We start from the raw sequence: 8,740 nt of genomic DNA, 5'->3' as shown, positions 1-8,740 counted from the left end.
ACAGTCAATATAAAATCTGTGTGCTCGTTTTAGTGTTAAAAAAAGTTTGAAAAATAAAAAAGTTTGAAAAAAAAAATTTAGAAAAAAAAAAGTTTAGGTCCAAAAATGTGTTAAAAAATCGACCTGATGGTGGCGCTATATGGGACAGATCCATGTCGATGAGATAAGTGTAGACATACTGTGTAGCGATTTGTGTGATTTTAGGGCAAAAACTGCAGGAGCAGTATTCAAAAATGTGTTTTAAAAAATTTGGCGGGGGTCCCTGGAGCTGCGGGGGTCCCTGGAAGGGTGGAGGTTGTGGATTGGCAGACAAGGATTGTGTGTGGAAAATTTCACATGGATAGGGGCAAAAAAGTGTGATGTGACGTGACAGACAGACTGACGGACAGACAGGCGGTGGAGGTTTTCATAGTAACTGCGACCTGACGGTCGCAATTATAATCATTAGTATTGTTTATTTTAATTATTATTATTAAGGAACTCTAGAAATCTCAGTTGGAACTGTTATCCCAGTGACCCGATGCTGGATAAGCGGTTGAAGATGGATGGATGGATGGATTATTTTAGAGTAAGCTACTTTATTTACCATTATTGTGTACTCCGCCACATGGGGAGCAATCTTCAATTCAAAGAAGCTTTATTGGCATGAGAACACAAACGTTTACACAGTGGTGGAAAAAGTACCTACATTTTTATAATTAAGTAAAAGTATCAATTCTGCAATGTAGAATCACTCTGTTACAAGTAAAAGTCCAGAATTACAAATGTACTTGAGTAAAAGTACAAAAGTATTGGTATCCAAATGTACTTAAAGTACCAAAAGTAAAAGTACAAAATGTTTGAAAATAGCAGATCTACAAGCTCACAACACGTCGCACCGCAATGCGTTGTGAGCTTGTAGATCGGCTATTTTCAAATAGCCTTGGTATAATTTGGGTCCCCATTTTATTTATTTTTTGCATTGTGAGCTTTTAGATCGGCTATTTATAAAATGTTTGCCTCTATCTTATATTATTTTACAATTAGGCTAATGCTTGGAAATTTTTGATAGTATAGTTTTAGCTTGTTGATTACTTTGGTGCAATAATGGTATTTTTTTTTCTTTTCTTGGGGTAATAAAAAGGTAATTTTCTCAAGTACTGTACTTATAAGTACAATTTAAGGTACTTTTACTTTACTGGAGTATTTCCAATTTTCATTACTTTTACTTCTACTCCACTACATCTCAGAGGCAAATATTGTACTTATTCCACTACAATTATTTGAAAACTTTACTAGTTACTTTGAAAAGTATAGCCTACATAACGACTTCAGCCATGGCTATTTTCAAAGGATATTATTTGGTAACATGTGATACAGAATAATTGTGCATAATGAGTACTTTTACTTTTAGTCCTAAGTGTAGCCTATACTTTTACTCAAGTACATTTTGAATTCCGGACTTTTACTTGCAGTATAGATACTTTTACGTAAGTAAAACATTTGAGTATACTTTTCTCACCACCGTAGCAGCTGCAGTGTAAAGACGTCACGTCTCTGCGCCTGTGGGGGAACACGTTCTGTGGGGGAACCCTTTTTGGTGTATCACCTGACACGCTGTGCCACTATGGTCAGAGAGCGGCCCGGTGCTACGCTAAAACTCAGGCACCCATTGAATTCTGTGACCATGTGCGGTCGCACAAAATGGATTCAAAACACACACTGTTAGTTCTATCGTCTGTTGAATAGTCTAATATAAGTCAATTTTCCAACGGCGAGTGAACGATTGCATTCCGTGTCCTTCATGGATTTTTTTCCCCCTGGCTGTCAATGTTTTTATTGTCCAACACGTGTATGATTCTCTCTGTATAATAAACATTTGGTTGCATAACACAAAGAATGATAGCCGATCTACACAGCTGCAGAGTCTTTCCTCTCTGGCTCCCGTTTAGAGATGGGACGTTAGAGAACGAATCGAGTCTTTTGAACGGCTCTTTGAAATGAACGATGGGATCCGGTTCGCAGTCAGGAGCCGTTCCTTTCTAAATGAACAGTTGTGGGGAAAAGTAGGCAATTCCTTTACATAAGTACAAATATCAATACTGCAATCAATGTGGAAATACTCTGCCACAGTAGAAGTTTGGATTGTTAACGTACTTTCCTTTACATAAGTACAAATATCAATACTGCAATCAATGTGGAAATACTCTGCTACAGTAGAAGTTTGGATTGTTAACGTACTTTTATATATATATATATATATATATATATATATATATATATATATATATATATATATATAGGGGCTGTTAAGTATGACATCATTTTGTAGGCAGAGGAGAATTTCTGGCCCCAGTTTCCGTGAATCTTTTTACTATTTTTACTATTTACACATTTTTCTTCTCTTTGTTGTTGAAAGGAAAGTGTTAGAATGATACTTTAGTCGTTATTTTTTAGTCGTTGTTTTTTGAAATAGCGAGGGACAGAAAATGCTCTGGGGGCAGATTCTCCTCTGCCTACAAAATGATGTCACGGCTTAAAAGCCCCATATACATACTTTTTATTGCAATGATTTCAATTCATAATTCACATTTTATGTCCATAGTTGAACAGTTGTGGGGAAAAGTAGGCAATTCCTTTACATAAGTACAAATATCAATACTGCAATCAATGTGGAAATACTCTGCCACAGTAGAAGTTTGGATTGTTAACGTACTTTTCTTTACATAAGTACAAATATCAATACTGCAATCAATGTGGAAATACTCTGCTACAGTAGAAGTTTGGATTGTTAACGTACTTTTATATATATATATATATATATATATATATATATATATATATATATATATATATATATATATATAGGGGCTGTTAAGTATGACATCATTTTGTAGGCAGAGGAGAATTTCTGGCCCCAGTTTCCGTGAATCTTTTTACTATTTTTACTATTTACACATTTTTCTTCTCTTTGTTGTTGAAAGGAAAGTGTTAGAATGATACTTTAGTCGTTATTTTTTAGTCGTTGTTTTTTGAAATAGCGAGGGACAGAAAATGCTCTGGGGGCAGATTCTCCTCTGCCTACAAAATGATGTCACGGCTTAAAAGCCCCATATATATTTTTTTTATTGCAATGATTTCAATTCATAATTCACATTTTATGTCCATAGTTGCAATCATTTTCTTTTCTTTTTATTTATTTTTTACATCTTTTTTAACTCATTGAGTGCCACCCTAGTCACCACTAGAGGGCGCCCAGTGGCCATAGAAAATCCCATAGAGATATGCTGGTATATGCAGAAGCCCTGCAGCCATGACTTGCCTGAACACTTTCCTTTGTGCATGTACAGGAAGAGGATGAAGTTAGCTTGAAGTTAGCTATTGGCTACCAAGCATTTTAGAAGCCTTATTTTCGTCAACTTAGCCATGATTAAACCTTGCACACCTCATGCATGGGAAAAAAACAGAGAAGAATGAGCTCTAAAAAATCCAATGCAATCCTGGATTGCATTGGAGTGGATTTGTGCAGTTTGTTCACAGCTTTCAAACAAAAAAATCCGATTGGAAATCCGTTCAGGCATTCTTGAGATAATCGCCTCAAGAATGTTTTACATGTTATGTAAACAAACATGGCTGCCCTGTATGTTAGATGGGGTTGTATGGGGGTGGAACATGCAAAATCGCGATTGAAATCATGTTCACTAGATTTGATGGGGTCCAAAAAAAAAAAAAAAAAAAAATCAAAAAAAAAATTTTCAAAAAAAAAAATCTTTTTTTTTATTTTTTTTTTAAAGCCGAACTAGTTCGGGATCGGCACTCTGCGATACGCTAATAAAGCCGAACTAGTTCGGGATTGGCACTCAATGAGTTAAACACCACCACCACAAACACCCACCACCTACATAACACAATTAAAAAAACATGAAATAAAATAAAAAATAAAATAAAGAGGCTTTTTTTGGAAAATACAACATAAAATGGACCGCAACAAAAAGAAGAGGGGTTATGTGGGCACGTTATCCTTATTTATGAATGTTAATGTACTTGAGTAAATGTACAAAAGTATGGGTATCAAAATATAGTAGAAAGTACTCATTATGCAGAATGTCCTGTTTCACAGGTTTTCCCAATTAATAAAATGTAGAAAAATCATTTGAAAATAGCAGATCTACAAGCTTGTATTTTCAAATGGCAGGTATGTACCTATATATATGTCAGAAATAAATGTATACAGGGTTGTATAAGTTATTTGTTGTAATTATAATCAAAATCTACAAAGTAAGTAACTATAGTAACTAGAATGAGCCAGTCTTTTGAACGGCTCTTTGAAAGGAACGGATTCCAGAGATCCGGCTCACTTCAAAGAGCCATAAATCCCATCTCTACTCCCGTTGCCGTTTGTAACCCATAGTCTGGAGGACTAATGCAGTTCTTTCCCCCCCCCCCCATTGTCTGGGGGGCCGCGACAGCCAATAGGCAAAAGGTCCCCTGTATGTCGTGCCCATAGAGTTATAATATTAAGGGTCGTGCCAGAACAACAACGAAATGTTGAAATCTGTTACACAGATTTAAAAATACTCTGTTACATGTAAATGACTGTTTTTTTGCACAAAAGTATTTGCATCAAAATATATTTAAAGTAGCCTACCAAATGTTAGAACATTTAAAAATGTGTTGTGAGCTTCGACTATTTTCAAATAGCCTAGTTATGAGTAAAACAGCGCTAACGTGCTTGATGTATGTTTTATAATAATTTATATCAAAGTAACTAGTAACTATGTAGTGGATTAAAAGTACAATATTTTCCACTGAGGTGTGGAGTTGAAGTAAAAGTATTGCATATTGGAAATACTCCAGTAAAGTAAAAAGTAACTCAAAATTGTACTTAAGTACACTGCACACAATATTATGGTAGTCTACGGGTGTAACGATATAGTAACTGTATCGAAATATCGTTTTTAACTTAAAAAATCGAAGTATATCGAAATGAAAACAGCTAAAATCGAATCGTATCGTTTTATTTTGTATCGTATCAAATCGGCAGTGCAAAGAATCGATTGTATCGATACTACCTACTTGTGCATTGTATTTAGCATTTTTAAGAAGAAAATTTTAAAAGGAGGGGTTTAATTACTTTTCCTTTCCATATAGCTACACTGGTCTATCAAATGTGTGTAATCTCTGGGTTCATGTCAAGGTGCAGGTTTGTCAATATACAATGTCCATGTATTTGGCAGATAATCACTGTGTTTACTTATTTATATCCACAATAATACATGTTTCCCTTAAAAACCTGCACTATCCACACCTTTCACACAGATTTAATTTCTTTGCTAAATAGTTACTAACTTACGATATCGATTTTAAATCATTGAATCGAATCTTATCGCCATGAATTAAGCAATATCGTCCATGTATCGTATCGTCAGCCATGTATCATGATATGTATCGAATCGCTATTAAAATGTATCGTTACACCCCTAGTAGCTACCATGCTATTTTTGTGTCACAGATGGTACTTTGATTACAAACAAACTTGATTAAGATGTTTTGCCTACAACTGAACTGATGCAGTTATCATTTGTCTGGAGACTGGTACTTAAGACAAAACATAGATACACCAGCCTTTACTTTCTTAATTCAATCATAATTCACAATCATTTGAATTGTGACAGTAACAACAGTTTTAGGGGGGAACTGAACATGTCTATTTCAGAAGGAAATCAACAACTGAACAATCAATGTTGTTAAATTCAGGCAAAACTAAGATGTCATAACGTAGGCTACCCAGGACTCTATTTCATGTGTGCAAATAAGAGCAGCTCTTAAGGAAATTACGGATCTTAAATTAAGAGATGGAGGCGTGACCAATTGCTATTTTGCTAATATGAGTGAAGTATTTTGCGCACTACGGCAAGGTGGTGTTCCCAAAAGGCCCTGAATTAGTCATGGGCGTGTTTGGGCGTTAATTTAATCAAACCAATCAGCGTGGCGGTTGTAATTCCATTTAAAAAACGTAAGAGCTGGCGTAATGCGCTCTAGAGACAATGACAACAACACCAAAAGCTGTGCATGAGGTCAAGGCAGGCCAACGTCTCATCTTTGGCACAGACAAACATGCAACAGCAACGTAATTCTCCTAAGTGTATCTCACTTGCAAGTCACTCTGGATAAGAATGTCTTTGAGAAGAAAAAGGCGAGAGAAGAGAGGGCATCCACGCTTCTTTGAGTCTTTTATTGTACTCTTTGGGAAATACCTTATTTATTGGAGAATATAAGAGGAAGCGTCTTTGGAACCTGTAAATTATAAAAGAGCAGAGCAAAGCGTGGCACTTGGACACACAAAACATGCCCAGAGAATCCGCTGCCTGATGCTCATCTCCAGCCGGGGTTCGGTGCCTTCATGTTGTCAGATGGACGGACATCCATCATTCTTAGTTTGTTGTAATATTAGTATGAAAGTGGTGCGTGGTGTGAGCGCATGGTTCAGATGCTCCTGGCCAAGGGCTTTCATAGCCATGCATGTGTTGTAGCCATCACCGGCCAATGTTTCGTTTTCACTTGCTATCTTTTGTACACAGTACAGTCATGGTACCGCTAATGAAAATAGCCTTCCTAAGGAATATGGATATTTTTTAACTTACAAAATCAGTTCAGAATTGACCGAGATGTGGGTCACTGATTGGTCGATCTGGACCAGTGTGCCCCCTGGTTTCAGAGGCACAGAGGTGCGAGCAGCGTAAGTGACAGACAGGGGAGAGAAGGAGAGAACAATAAAAACAACGTTATAGTCATGGGAATAAGACTTCACCGTGCTATGATGGCCTCCACTTGTTATACATTTTTTAGGTGATAGATTATCACCTAATATTTGAGGTGATAGCTTTTCACCTTGGACTCTGATAAAGCCTTTACTCAATGAAACCTCAGCAGTAACCAGGAGGTGACCTGTCTTGCTACCAGTTCACACTCCATACTGTCATCTGTGCTGGACTTCAACTGGTGTCTCTCCTGCTCTCCATAAACCAAAGTTAAATCCATATGAACTGTGCTACTGTCACCCCCACATACATACATACAATCTCTCGCTTCACGGCTCCTCAACTTCCTATTTTTCCATGCCTCCTCTAATGCCTCTGCCTGATAGAATGTATTATATATTTTAGCAGAGGGCGGCAAAACAAGCTGTAGTCCAAAATGTGGAATTCCCTTCCAGGCATACCATATGGCAGTGCATTGACACTGCATAACACCTGCTGGTTTTTGGATGTTCCTTTCACTGTCTCCTGGAATGATGTAGTCCAGGGGAGGAGGCAGAATTTGCCCAAGAACAGAAAACAGTTGATAGAATGGGATTGTCTCATTTCATAGCCAATATGAACAAAGAGCTGTCCCAGCAGGAGAAGAAACAACAATATAACCTTGAGAAGAACATGTCGACGCTTTTACATTATTCATATGGAAAATACAATTTTCACTTATATTTTATTCATTGGTTTTACCTTAAACAACAGTGAGTCGTTCTTTTGACACGGCATCTGATGGAGACTGAACAGATGAGAGACTGACTGTGTGTCATTACTTTTACCTGTGTTATTGAGTGAAATCGCCCTTGCATGATAACTTCATCAATCCCCAGGGCTGTTTGTGGCAGTAAAGTCATTTCAGAAAGTCCTTCATAGCTGTTTGAAAATGTAAAGACAATGTCACCGTTGGTCGAAGTGAAGCCAAATGTATACTTTGTCATAGGACAGTGTCGCACTGCAAAATAGGCAATCTACAAGCTCACAGCAAGCCACAGATTGGACATGCACATTGTGAGCTTATAGACCTGCTTCTTTCGGCGTGCGACAACGTTTTACGACAGAGCATAAATAAGAAGGTATAAAAGCATCACAAGCCCATTGTGTGGACATTTGGGAATTCAGGCCGCTACCTTCTTTGTGCTATTATCCTGTGATGGGTGTATGTTTACTGACTGCCATAGATAGCTGCTGACCAGATAGACATTGCTGCACAAATAATACACTAGCGCGTGATTGGCTGCAGAGGATCAATGTTCTGATGACATACTGTGTAGTCTGCAGTCTGAGGAGCTTCACTGAATGAATAAATGGGATTAAAATGAATGTGTGAAGCTGCAGGGTGCCTTTGCAGAAACGTATGTGTGTACATCTAAAATGAAAAACCATAAATACCATAAATAACAGCTTGCAGTTAAATGTGGGTTGTTGTCAAGTGTGTGTGTGTGTGTGTGTGTGTGTGTGTGTGTGTGTGTGTGTGTGTGTGTGTGTGTGTGTGTGTGTGTGTGCGCGCGTGTGTGTGTGCGTGCGTGCGTGCGTGTCTGTTGGCAAGGCAAGTTTATCATTTCAGGCAATTCCATTTCCAAACTCCAAAGAGTTTAAAAGAATAGCATATAAGAGTAAGTTAAAAGAAACCAAAAGAAAAACACTGAATGAAATTACAGTGCAGCACAAGAATCAAAAACCTCAATAAAAATCAAACTGAAAGGTCTTCAACTTTTATTTAAGAGCTCCAAGTTGTAGCAGATCTGCAATTGTGTGGGATTTTATCCCAGATATGTGGTACATAAAACTGAGCACTGCTTCTACACATTTAGTAATTGATTCTGAGGACAGACAGCTGACCTGTCCCCCTTGCTTAAGGGTCTGGATAGTTCATGATGTGCTGTAGCACATCAGATTTTGTTCTTTTCTTTACCTAAACATTCATTTCTTCACTGTTGTATTTTGAAATGTGT

This window comes from Nannobrachium achirus (genome assembly GCF_963921795.1).
Source record: "Nannobrachium achirus genome assembly, chromosome: 17".
In the NCBI taxonomy this organism is placed as follows: domain Eukaryota; kingdom Metazoa; phylum Chordata; class Actinopteri; order Myctophiformes; family Myctophidae; genus Nannobrachium; species Nannobrachium achirus.
This window is presented reverse-complemented; position numbering follows the sequence as displayed.